Genomic DNA, 12,631 nt, shown 5'->3' with positions numbered 1-12,631 from the left:
TTGAGGCCAAGCAATGACCAATCAATCCTTGTCAAACCTAAGCCATTGCGTAAAATAGGTGAACAGTCTTTTCAATTTTCGGCCCCCCATTTTTGGAACTCTCTCCCGTCACACGTGAGATGCTCGGATTCGTTGACAACGTTCAAATCTCGATTAAAGTTTTATCTTTTTACGTCATAATGTTGCAATATTATTTTCATATTTTGTTGTTGTTAAATTGAATTCGTATCACGTTTCCTTCACACTTGTCTCAATGTAATATGTTTTGTTTTATATCACTGTAAAGTGCTTAGAGCCTGTGACAACGGGGTAAAGCACTATATAAATGCCATTTATTATTATTGTTATTAATGAAGTCTTGTCACACACGCGTGATTCACCTATACGAATTTCCCTGCCACCCAGACACACTAACATCTGACAAGGAGTGAGGGCTGTGGAAGAACCACAGACTACCGTGTGCAAACGTTGGCGATTGGTATCGGATGGCAAACTGTGATCGTTTGAAATGATTCGAAACACTCGTAACCCCTCCGCTAGCTCGGATCCTGATCGTCTCAAGCTCGTCTCACGTGTCAAGATCGTCTCAAGCTCGTCTCAAGCTCACAACCCGGCGATCGTTTTACTAACTCGCTCTTCCGGCATTGAGATCGAGCGCTGAATCGTGGCTTGGCGCTCGATCGTCGATCGGGTAAAAGCGATCAAATAACCCAACACTAGTGGAGTTGCATGCAAAACTGAAACGTGAAAGGAACATGGTCAATGGTATCAAGATGAAGAGTAAGTGTTAAGCTGACGGTAAAATAATTAAGTCGGAGGACTTTTCATCCTCCTTAGTCTTAGCGTATTCAAATCTGTCGTCTCCACCCCTAGGAACGATGCTTTTTTCCTTTTTTTCTATTATTGGAGTTGGAGGATAATAGCGTAAAAAAACAAAAAAGAAAACCGCGTCTATTTGTATTTCCTTTCTCTCGTCCACTCAATATTTCATCTCGTCCACTCAATATTTCATATCTCTCTCGCCCTCTCCCCATCTCCCCTCTATTTTAATTTGTTGGTATTTTCTTCTTCTCTTTCTCCTCCACATTCTATTTCGAATCCCCCCCCCCCCCCCCCCCCCTCTCTCTCTCTCTTTCTCTCCCCTGTCTCAATTCATATCTGGCTGTTGGTTAGTAATAGTAATACGGGATGAGAATAGCGAGAAGGGGTGGCGGCTAGGCTAGGCTACCTACCCTCCCTACGTGTTGGTTAACAGGGTGAGAATAGCGAGAAGTGGCGAGGACTTCTACTCTCATCCCGGGGTGAGAGCTCGATCGATTTTTTATTCTCATCCCGGGGGTGAGAATAGTCGCTCCGTAATAAAATATCTATAAAAATAAAAACATAAAATTAACCAACAATTAAATCAGTTGTTACTACATATACACAATATGCGTCGACTTCGAAGTGGGTGTCATGGCCGAATGGTTTAGTCGTCTGCCCTGGAACTTTTACCAGAATTGACGGTGTGGGTTCGAATCCTGGTTCCGCCACTTTTTTTTTTTGGTGCGAGTCTATTCTTTTCACTTTTCCCCTTTTTGTTTGGCCTTTTGTTCCGTTTCTGAAAATGAATTTCAAAAAATTGTTTTTATTAGGAGAGGAGACTAGGAGGAAGATCAAAATCTTGGTCCCTGGCCAATTTTGGCTTCCTAACCTAATGACAATGTAAAACCGTATTTTCGTTTATGGAACTGTTTATCTTTATGTTGAAGAGGCGAGTTTGATTTTTTTAAAAATTCTATTTATTACTTGTTTGGTTTTGCTGCTGTTCAAGTTCAAATTCATATTCTTTCTTTTTTTTTTTTTTTTTAACTGGCTTAGCAATGGCAATAATAATACCACCCTGCCCCTCCTCCAGAAAGGTGAATGAAAATGGAAACGAATTTTTGAAATAAAGAGAAAATTGAAGAACGAAAGAATGAAAACTAAAAAGGGGAGTCCTTCAGAAAGCTCCTAATGCCAAGGGAAACAACTCAAATATTCCCTCGATAAAGCCTAAGAATAAATATAACTATAACCTAGTACCTTAAACTAACTAACCCTAATACTTATAGGAAAAACAAACACCCAAGCACCTTTACTACAGGGCCATTCCATGTCAAGTGGACCAAATTTTCGGAAATTGGGAACCACACTCCTTTTGATTTTTCTAAAACTTGGCTCAATTGAAGATAATTATGAGACATGAACACCACCAAATTTTCAGTTCAGAATATGGATATTTGAATTTTTTACAATTTTTTTAAATTTTGTCTCAAAACGTGTCAAAATCAAATTTGCTTGTGGGTCCATTTTTGAGAGGCTATAACATTTTTATTAATCAAGTTAACTCTCTCAAATTTGGTAATCCTGTACAACTTTTAGCATAGATGACAATTATTTAAAGGAAAATGAAACTATTTATCAACTTCTGGAGTTATCTGCCCTTGAATATGGCTCCCCATGCTGTTCGGCATAAAAATGAATTTTTTCAATATTTTTTTTCATGACTTTAATCTTTCATTTTTTGTCATTGATAATTTGTATCTCAATAAATAACATGTGGTCCAACATAATATAGCAAAAAAATGGGTCTGGTACTACAATTTTTCGAACAATAACGCATAGCGTAATGCGACGTGCACCAAAATCGCAAATTTTTGTCAACTTCAAGGCTCAAAACGGTCAAAGATGTCGGCTGGGATTTTTTTCAAAATTTGATATATTGTGCAGATACACTATTTCTATAAGCACGTGGAAGCTTTCCTTGTATTTTGAGGTGCTTCATGGTAAAATTCACCTGCAAAGAACCTAAGTATCTCAACTTTAAGTTACAAAGGGGCATAACTCAATAAATTATTTAAACCCCCAAAATCGACTTATATTACACTACACAGATAACAAACAAAGCTTAAAATGTTTGGCTTCTAACAAACTCTTAAAAGCTAATAAATTCAATGCTTATTTATTTTTGAAAAAAAAAGGCGAAATAATGCATTAACAGTTCAATAATTGTAGATTACACACTCATTCAGATAGATCAGAGTGGCATGAATGGAAAACAAATTATCCAGCTCCTTTAGTTTTATCACTTTGTGTGTTGGAATGTTCTCCCATTAAAAATGATCCACAGAAATTCTACTAAAAGATAGTTTTTAAATAGATATTGGTCTAAAACAACACTGATGACTCTGTGTTCCAAGAATTCTCTGTGCTGATTCAAAACATGGAGTGGGGTTATAGAATCAGCTTCCACGTCTTCCGAAGTCTCATATGCAAATCTTATGCCATGTATGTCGCTAGAGTACCATTCACAAAATTGTTTTGGGCATAAGATCTGGTTGTCAATTAGAGCTTGTAGACTTGTTCAAGGTGCTAACTGTTTCACAGGTTTCCTAATTCCATCACAAGGCGATTTTCCCATGGATTGTTGCAATTCACCCCATACACCGGAGCATACTCAATGTCTCAATCGTTTCTATGTTATATGTTTGTGTTGAGAATATTGGCTATTAAGCTTAACTGCTGGTCAAAATTACTTCGCGATGGTGGTGTGCGAACGAATCGGCAGTCTCAAGAAGTGGGTGAGAGAGGGATCTAGAAATGACTTGGGTTTGATACGAATATTTTTGTGTTCGTGGATAGCTCACACGGTAGAGCCACGCTCTCACCTGCCAGCGGAGTTGTCGTACCAATAAGGTCGCAGGTTCAAACCCCACCACCGCCGCGAAAATTTTTTATTCTCTATTGTCTTCTGGCACTTTTCTACTCACTTCATATCTTGTTGTTACCAACATAAGTGCCTGCTCCACTCACTTTTCTGAATTAAGAATTCACCCCATACACCGGAGCATACTCAATGTCTCAATCGTTTCTATGTTATATGTTTGTGTTGAGAATATTGGCTATTAAGCTTAACTGCTGGTGAAAATTACTTCGCGATGGTGGTGTGCGAACGAATCGGCGGTCTCAAGAAGTGGGTGAGAGAGGGATCTAGAAATGACTTGGGGTTTGATACGAATATTTTTGTGTTCGTGGATAGCTCACACGGTAGAGCCACGCTCTCACCTGCCAGGCGGAGTTGTCGTACCAATAAGGTCGCAGGTTCAAACCCCACCACCGCCGCGAAAAATTTTTATTCTCTATTGTCTTCTGGCACTTTTCTACTCACTTCATATCTTATTGTTGCAAAAAAGTGGCATTCCGCATGCAATCCAATATCTTCATGATGATGACATTATTTTGAAAATTTTTATGCTAGGGAGAGATGACTTCAAATGTCCCACCATCTGTCTCATAAATGTGTGCACTGGTGCAATGTCAAGTATAAATAGTCACTAGCTATAAAAATACTAATATGATTTAATTTTCCATTCTCCCAGTAATACAACAAAAGGATGAGGTGTTAATTGTGTATTGTCTCAATGACGACCCTGGACAGTATCTCGAATGATAAAAGAATAACTTTCAGCAAAACCTAATAGAACTATGGCTATGGTATTATCACTCATGGTGTCTTTCACATGGTTTAGACATGCAGCTTGAGACTGTGCAATAAAACAATGTGCTCTAAGGTCATGAATTGTTTTGCAGATTCTGTCAGTAATATTTTCAACATTATCTTCCAGTATTAATAAAGTAGCTCTGCCAGTATGCACCACTGTTTGAGTGTAAGAAGATCACCGAGATCAAAACCATTTTAAGAAAAGAGATTATTAAGAAATGCTTTCAGATTGTCTGTTCCAGGACATTTTTCACAACGATGGACTATACATTCTGGATTTTCAATATTACACACTATTTTACGTCATTATTCAGATTAGTTAAATTTATCCCGAGGAACAGCTAATATGATTAGTTTTGAATTTTGATGCATTTCACGAACAAAAGCTGAATGCATTCCTTTTGGTCCTACAGTAATATACCATTTGGGCCTGAGTTCACAGAATTTTGATAAACCAATATTACATTGAGTTATTGAGGGTACTTTTTAAAAGGTTGCACATGCAGTTCATTCAAATTAACAAGTATCACACGCTTTTGCACTTTAGTTTTTTTTCTCCATCAATTATGACTGAAACACAGTCTTTCTTTCCAGGACACAGCCGCAAATATTCATTGTTGTTATAAAAATTCAATTACCTTTTCTTTAATCTCATCTGTTATTCTTTGACCTCTTTAAGAGTCAGGTTCGGCAAAAAGTCCTTTCTTCTTAAATGTTATCTCTTTTTTACAAGCTATTTTTAACTGGAGAACTCGCCAGCACACAAAATGATAAATCTAAAGGAGCTGGATAATTTTTTTTCCATTCATGCCACTCTGACCTTCTGAATGAGTGTGTAGTCTACAATTATTGAACTGTTAATGCATTATTTCGCCCTTTTTTCAAAAATGAATAAACTGAAAGCATTGAATTTATTAGCTTTTAAGAGTTTGTTAGAAGCCAAACATTTTAAGCTTTGTTTGTTATCTATGTATTGTAATATAAGTCGATTTTGGGGGTTTAAATAATTTATTGAGTTATACCCCTTTGTAACTTAAAGGTGAGATACTTAGGTTCTTTGCAGGTGATTTTTACCATGAAGCACCTCAAAATACAAGGAAAGCTTCCATATTCTTATAGAAATAGTGTATCTGCACAATATATCAAATTTTGAAAAAAATCCCTGCCGACATCTTTGACCGTTTTGAGCCTTGAAGTTGTCAAAAATTTGCGATATTGGTGCACGTCGCATTACGCTATGCGTTATTGTTCGAAAAATTGTAGTACCAGACCCATTTTTTTGCTATATTATGTTGGACCATATGTTATTTATTGAGATACAAATCATCAATGACCAAAAATAAAAGATTAAAGTCATGAAAAAAAAATATTGAAAATTTTTTTTTTTTTGCCGAACAGCATGGGGAGCCATATTCAAGGGCAGTTAACTCCAAAAGTTGATAAATATTTTCATTTTCCTTTAAATAATTGTAATCTATGCTAAAAGTTGTACAGGATTACCAAATTTGAGAGAGTTAACTTGATTATAAAAATGTTATAGCCTCTCAAAAGTGGACCCACAAGCAAATTTGATTTTGACACGTTTTGAGACAAAATTTCAAAAAGTTGTAAAAAATTCAAATATCCATATTCTGAACTGAAGCTTTGGTTTTGTTCATGTCTCATAAGTATCTTCAATTGAGCCAAGTTTGAGGAAAATCAAAAGGGGTGTGGTTCCCACCCTTGGTCCACTTTACGTGGAATGGCCCTAAAACTAATCCTACTAATAGAAAAAAAATCCTCCGATCTCGACCTAAACCTAATATATAAAAAAAAAAAAGGCTAGGACTGCTTTGCACTACCTTTCAATACTTCACAAATCAAAATCGCGGCCGAGAATCAAAACAATGATCAAATTAGGAAATTTTAAACTTACACAAATCTATCAAGGTTTGCTCTAGAGATTTTTAATACGAAGTGGAAATTCGGGCCCGAGTCTGAATTGCTTCCCGTGGCAATTCGGACACCCCCCCCCCCCCCCACGAGTCTGAATTGCTTCCCGTGGCAATTCAGACCCCGAGTCTGAATTGCTTCTCATGGCAATTCGGACCCCGAGTCTGAATTGCTTCCCATGGCAATTCGGACCCCGAGTCTGAATTGCTTCCCATGGCAATTCGGACCCCGAGTCTGAATTGCTTCCCATGGCAATTCGGACCCAGAGTCTGAATTGCTTCCCATGGCAATTCGGACCCAGAGTCTGAATTGCCTCCCGTGGTAATTCGGACCCCGAGTCTGAATTGCTTCCCGTGGCAATTCTGACTCCTGCCACAATTCGCCTGCGCAATCACTGGAAGTGTCGGAAGTGGAGGCTGGGTCGAAAGTGAAGCATGGTAGGGTGGGGGGAAGCTGCTCGTTCTCAGTTGTCAGTTGTCAATGGGTAGGAGGGCCAGTGAGCGAGCAAGTCACGTTTTAAAACTCCCGAAGATGACTATATGACTATACCTTTAAAAGCGGTGATCTATTATTCCCCTTTGTCTAACTTTTTCTTGGGTACTTGGGTTGTGGAAATGGTTGTTGGCGGAAGGGGGGGGGCGGAGGGGGGGTGCGTGTGTGTGTGTGTGATTATACTGTTTTTAATTACTTAGAGATACTCATGAGTGTGTGTGTTTAGGAAGACCAATATGGTTTCTATAACTGCAAACGGAATAGTAACTGAGAGTTTCACTAATGATACTATTATGATAAGTTCATCATTCGGGCGCATTGCATTGCAGTATTCCGAATCTAAGAGCAATCGGAGACTATTCAGACTCGACCCTGGTTAGCAACGGAGTTCTATTTAGTTTAGACTCACATTTAATTCGGCTTTTAAGCATCTGGTTCGTTCCGACATAATACCGTTTAGACTCAAGTCCGAATTGTCACGGGAAGCAATTCAGACTCGGGGTCCGAATTGCCATGGGAAGCAATTCAGACTCTGGGTCCGAATTGCCATGGGAAGCAATTCAGACTCGGGGTCCGAATTGCCATGGGAGGCAATTCAGACTCTGGGTCCGAATTGCCATGGGAAGCAATTCAGACTCTGGGTCCGAATTGCCATGGGAAGCAATTCAGACTCCGGTCCGAATAGCCTTTTCCTTTTTAATATGCTTCTATATGATGACAAATTGAATAATTAAACATATGATTGATAAAAGATCCACGGTGAGAGTGAGAATACAAATTGAAAGAAATGCTAGCGCTAGGAGATTTTGGTAGGTCTCCCCTTAAAAGATAACTTGTGTTCGAGTTAGATGGCTGATTACTTGACATGCAATCTCTCTTCTGTTTTTACTCTTTTTTGGTTGGGGTAGCGTGCTATTATTATAGGAAGCCGCTATTTTCACAGTACGGTGAAAATAGTCTGTCATGCTATTTTCACCGTACGGTGATAATAGCCTGACCGTGTGTAGGAGGTTATTTTCACCGTATGGTAATATCTTGATGAACGATTTTCACCGTACGATGATGATTGTGTGGGAGACTTTTTTCACCGTCCCGTAATATTATGGTGGACGATTTTCAGTGTACAGTGATAATAGTGTGGGAGACTTTTTTTTCACCGTCCCGTAATATTTTGGTGGACGATTTTCAATGTACGGTGATAATAGTGTGGGAGACTTTTTTCACCATCCCGTAATATTTTGGTGGACGATTTTCAGTGTACGGTGATAAAATAGTGTGGGAGACTTTTTTCACCGTCCCGTAATATTTTGGTGGACAATTTTCACCGTACGGTGATAATAATGTGGGAGACTTTTTTCACCGTACGAGTAATATCTATGTGGATGATTTTCACCGTACGGTGATAATAGTGTGGTAGTGGTAGACTTTTCACCGACCCGTAATATTTTGGTGGACGATTTTCAGCGTATGGTGATAATAGTGCAGGAGACTTTTTTCACTGTACGGTGATAATGGTGTGGAAGGCTATATTCAGTGCACGGTGATAATAGTGCGAGAGACTACATATGTGACCCTTCGCCTCAAAACGGTATTAAGTCGGGTTGGTTAAGATGTTGAAATTTGAATTTATAGCCAGAAATATCAGACGTGTGAGTTTATACGATTTATTGAGGAGAATGGATACTATATTTTGGGGTTTTAATGCCAACAGTTTATATTTTTGACGAGTTTAACATTTAATTCGGCTTTTAAGCATCTGGTTCGTTCCGACATAATACCGTTTTGAGACGATGGGTCACATATATTCATTATAATGGTGTGGAAAGCTATATTCATCGTACGGTGATAATAGTGTGGGAGACGATTTTCATCTTACGGTGAAAATAGCCTGACACACTATTTTCACCATACGGTGATAATGGTGTGGAAGGCTATATTCAATGTACTACGGTTATAATAGTGTGGGAGACGATTTTCATCTTACGGTGAAAATAGCCTGACACACTAATCACCGTATGGTGATAATGGTGTGGAAGGCTATATATTCAGTGTACGGTGATAATAGTGTGGGAGACTATATTCACTATAACGGTGGGCAGGCTATATTCACTGTACGGTGTTAATATTGTGGGAGACAATTATCACCGTACGGTAATATCTTGGTGGACGATTTTCACCGTATGGTGATAATGGTGTGGAAGGCTATATTCAGTGTACAGTGATAATAGTGCGGGAGACTACATATATTCATTATAATGGTGTGGAAAGCTATATTCATCGTACGGTGATAATAGTGTGGGAGACGATTTTCATCTTGCAGGGAAAATCGCCTGACACACTATTTTCACCGTATGGTAATAATGGTGTGGAAGGCTATATTATTCACTGTACGGTGATAATAGTGGGTCTGACTGTTTTCACCGTACGGTCATATCTTGGTGATAATAGTGTGGGAGACTATTTTCACCGTACTGTTATATCTTGGTGGACGATTTTCACCGTACGGTGATAATAGTGTGGGTGACTTTTTTCACCATCCCGTAATATTTTGGTGGACGATTTTCAGCGTACGGTGATAATAGTGTGGGTGACTTTTTTCACCATCCCGTAATAATTTGCTGGACGATTATCAGCGTACGGTGATAATAGTGTGGGAGACTTTTATCGCCGTACGGTAATATTTTGGTGGATGATTTTTACCGTACAGTGATGATAGTGTAGGAGGCTTTTTTCACCGTACGGTAATATCTTGGTGGACGATTTTCACCGTCCGGTGAAAATAGGCTGACACTGATAATAGTGTGGGAGTCTAATTCACTATAACGGTGTGGCAGGCTGTATTCACTGGACGGTGATAATAGTGTGGGAGACTTATTTTTACCGTACGGTAATATCTTGGTGGACGTTTTTCACCGTTTGGTGAAAATAGCCTAAAATTTTCACCGTACGGTGATAATGGTATCTTGGTAGTTAACAAACTTCGCAGCGTTTGTCTGTGTTGAACCCATGACCTCAAGAAGTCGGGGGTAGCGGCTCAAGATAGACATAGAGATTGAAATCACTATTTCTCGAGTTGTGAATAGCTCATACTCATACAGTAGAGCCACGCCCTCCCCAGCCAGGTGTTGTTGTTGTACCAGAAAGGTCGCGGTTTCAAGACCTCATCGCCACTATGAAATTGGAAAGCTTCATCGGTAACTGTAACCAATTCTGAATCCGCCTGTATTATGATAGCTTTGGGAGGCCTTCCGAAAGCTCATCATGCCGAATATTCGCTCCTTAGAAAAAATACAACCTAGTACCTTTAACTACCCCTAATAGGAAACAAAATAAAACAAAATCAACCCTAGGACTGGTTTGCACTGCCTTTCAATACCTCAAAAATCAAAATGGAGGCCGAGAATCAAAACAATGGTCAAATTAGGAAATTTTTAACTTCCACAAATCTATCGAGGTTTGTTCGATATGATGACAAATTGAATAAATAAACGTCTGACAAAAGGTCCAAAGTGAAAATACAAATTGAAAGAAATGCTATAACGAGGAGCTTTCGGGAGGCCTCCCTTGTTCTCAGCAAACTTTTTCTTTTTTTTTTTTTTAACTGGTCTGCACGCAGGAAGAAATGATGTCGGGTCGAATTCTAATGGTCTGGATGCAGAGGCACATACGTCACAGTTAGTATCCTGGCTTCTGATTGGCTAATACATACGGTGAAAATAGTCTGTCAGGTGAAACATTTTTTTTTAACCCATTACTGTTTTGGTCACCACGGTCATGGCGTTATTTGTGAAAGTAGCTGGCTAATTTTGGTACCATAATTTTAAAGGTTTTCAAGCAAGCTTTTTAATGGTGTATTTCATTCTTAATTCCTGATGATTGTATTTTTTAGAAAGCAAATGCTAAAAGTTTATCAATTTTCAAATCATAAGAATAAGAAATTTTAATATTATGGATCCATATTAATTATGTTTAATACATCATAAGAATTGATACACTCGCACACTTTTATTTTAGTCGCCGCCATCAACTATTCTTTTTTAGGACAAAAACCTCATCTTTTTTTCAATTTTCATTTAACCCTGATTTTTTCCATACTTACCATACATGAAAATGATTATATACGAAAATAAAGCTTATTTTCTGACCTTTAATTTAAAGTTTAAAATGATACCCAACACTTGCCATTTATTTTTTAATTGAAACACAATTACTGAAAACAATATGTGGGGCGCGTTCACTGCAAAACCCTAACTTTCCCGATCGCCACGAGACGATAGTTTTGAGGCAGCAGTGAGATCACAGATTCACTCTGTAAAATTGACTGATATTTTCACCAGAAAATAGATAACTCTTGAAGCTTTTCTCATAGAGAGAAAAGAAAGGTATCAAATTAATTGCTTTTTCATGCCCCATCTACCTGACTGGGTCAAATTGCAAATTAAGATGTTTTGAGTTTGAAAATTTTATCAAAGTTCAAAGTTGGTTTTCTTCATGTCTCATGTAGTCTTTCAGAGCTGTTCGGCCCATGGAGCAGGCGTTTATCCCACTTTCTATAGTGTGAAACAGACAGTAGTAACGGATTGCTACCATTTGAGTAGTACAGTGGTCTGTGGCAAAGTGCTTTCCACCAGATCTAACAGATAGAGCTACCGATCACTGCTGGGTGGATGGGGGGGGGGGGGGATCGATCTCGGTCCCATTGCATGTGAATCAAGTGCTCTACTAGCTAATCTGTCGATTTTGATGGGGAATAAAATAGAATGAAATAACTATATATTACTTTATATAGCGACACAACACATAATGTAATATTAGATATCTCCAGTATGTTGGTAATCATAAAAATAGAGCCTATAGGAAGGGAAGCATGTTTTTTCTGCTAATTTGCAAATGACATTTACAATAATAACAAAATACAAGTGACATTCAGTTCTTTTTGTGGATTTTTTTCTTCAATTTCTTCTTAACAACATAATTAGTATTAGATATCTCCACAGGTCAGATGGATCTGTAGTGTAGTGAGTAGTGGTGAAGTTGTTTGAGCCTGAACTGGAAGGTCCCGGGTTCAAATCACTCGATTCAACGGGTGATTGAATTACCCTTAATTTAAGGAAGGTTTGCAAGTTACTATTATTATATGAATCTGTAAAAATAGTTTTATAATTTTTAGATTGGCCAGTAATTCTGTGCTCGTTGACAAAAATATGGGCTGTACAGAAAAAATTTGAACCTACACATTGGGCAGGCATGACAATTTGAATGATGGGTTTTGACTGGAATGCGTTTTTTATTTAGTGATTTTGTATTCTGGCACTGTGCTATTTATCTTTGTTTTGGTGGTCTTACTGGATTTTACGTGATGTATTCACGTTTTAACCGTCTGTTATTGGCTAAAGGAGGGTTTTGAACTCGAATGTCCCTTGTTTAGTGTTTTGCTCTTTTTACATTTTATGTAGGCATCCTGCATATATATTGTAGATGTTATAACATTCAGTTTTGTACATTACTATTAATGTTGATTAATCTAAATTTCAGATGGCATTCCAGTATCTGTAGTGGTGTTCGTGTTCAGCCTGGCAGCACCAAATATGGGCAACTCAAAGGTTAAAGGGTCAGGGCCATGATTCAGCTTTAACTATAAAATCATTTCCTGGACATGATATTTGAGTGAGTAGAAATCCCATT

The 12,631-nt window shown here is 38.2% G+C and overlaps 1 long non-coding RNA gene across 1 annotated transcript; it reads left to right on the top strand.

The window, feature by feature from the left end:
• Positions 1-295: 295 nt before the first annotated feature.
• Positions 296-12,610, top strand: LOC144962335 (uncharacterized). Its single transcript, XR_013643442.1, has 3 exons — positions 296-780; positions 10,563-10,674; positions 12,482-12,610. It is a non-coding gene; the product is annotated as an uncharacterized LOC144962335 (long non-coding RNA).
• The last annotated feature ends 21 nt before the right edge of the window (positions 12,611-12,631 follow it).

This window comes from Berghia stephanieae, unplaced genomic scaffold (genome assembly GCF_034508935.2).
Source record: "Berghia stephanieae isolate SIO BIC M18660-M18661 unplaced genomic scaffold, UCSD_Bste_1.3 scaffold885, whole genome shotgun sequence".
Taxonomy (NCBI): domain Eukaryota; kingdom Metazoa; phylum Mollusca; class Gastropoda; order Nudibranchia; family Aeolidiidae; genus Berghia; species Berghia stephanieae.
Note: the sequence above shows the minus strand (reverse complement) of the source record. Positions and strands in the feature narration are given on the sequence as shown.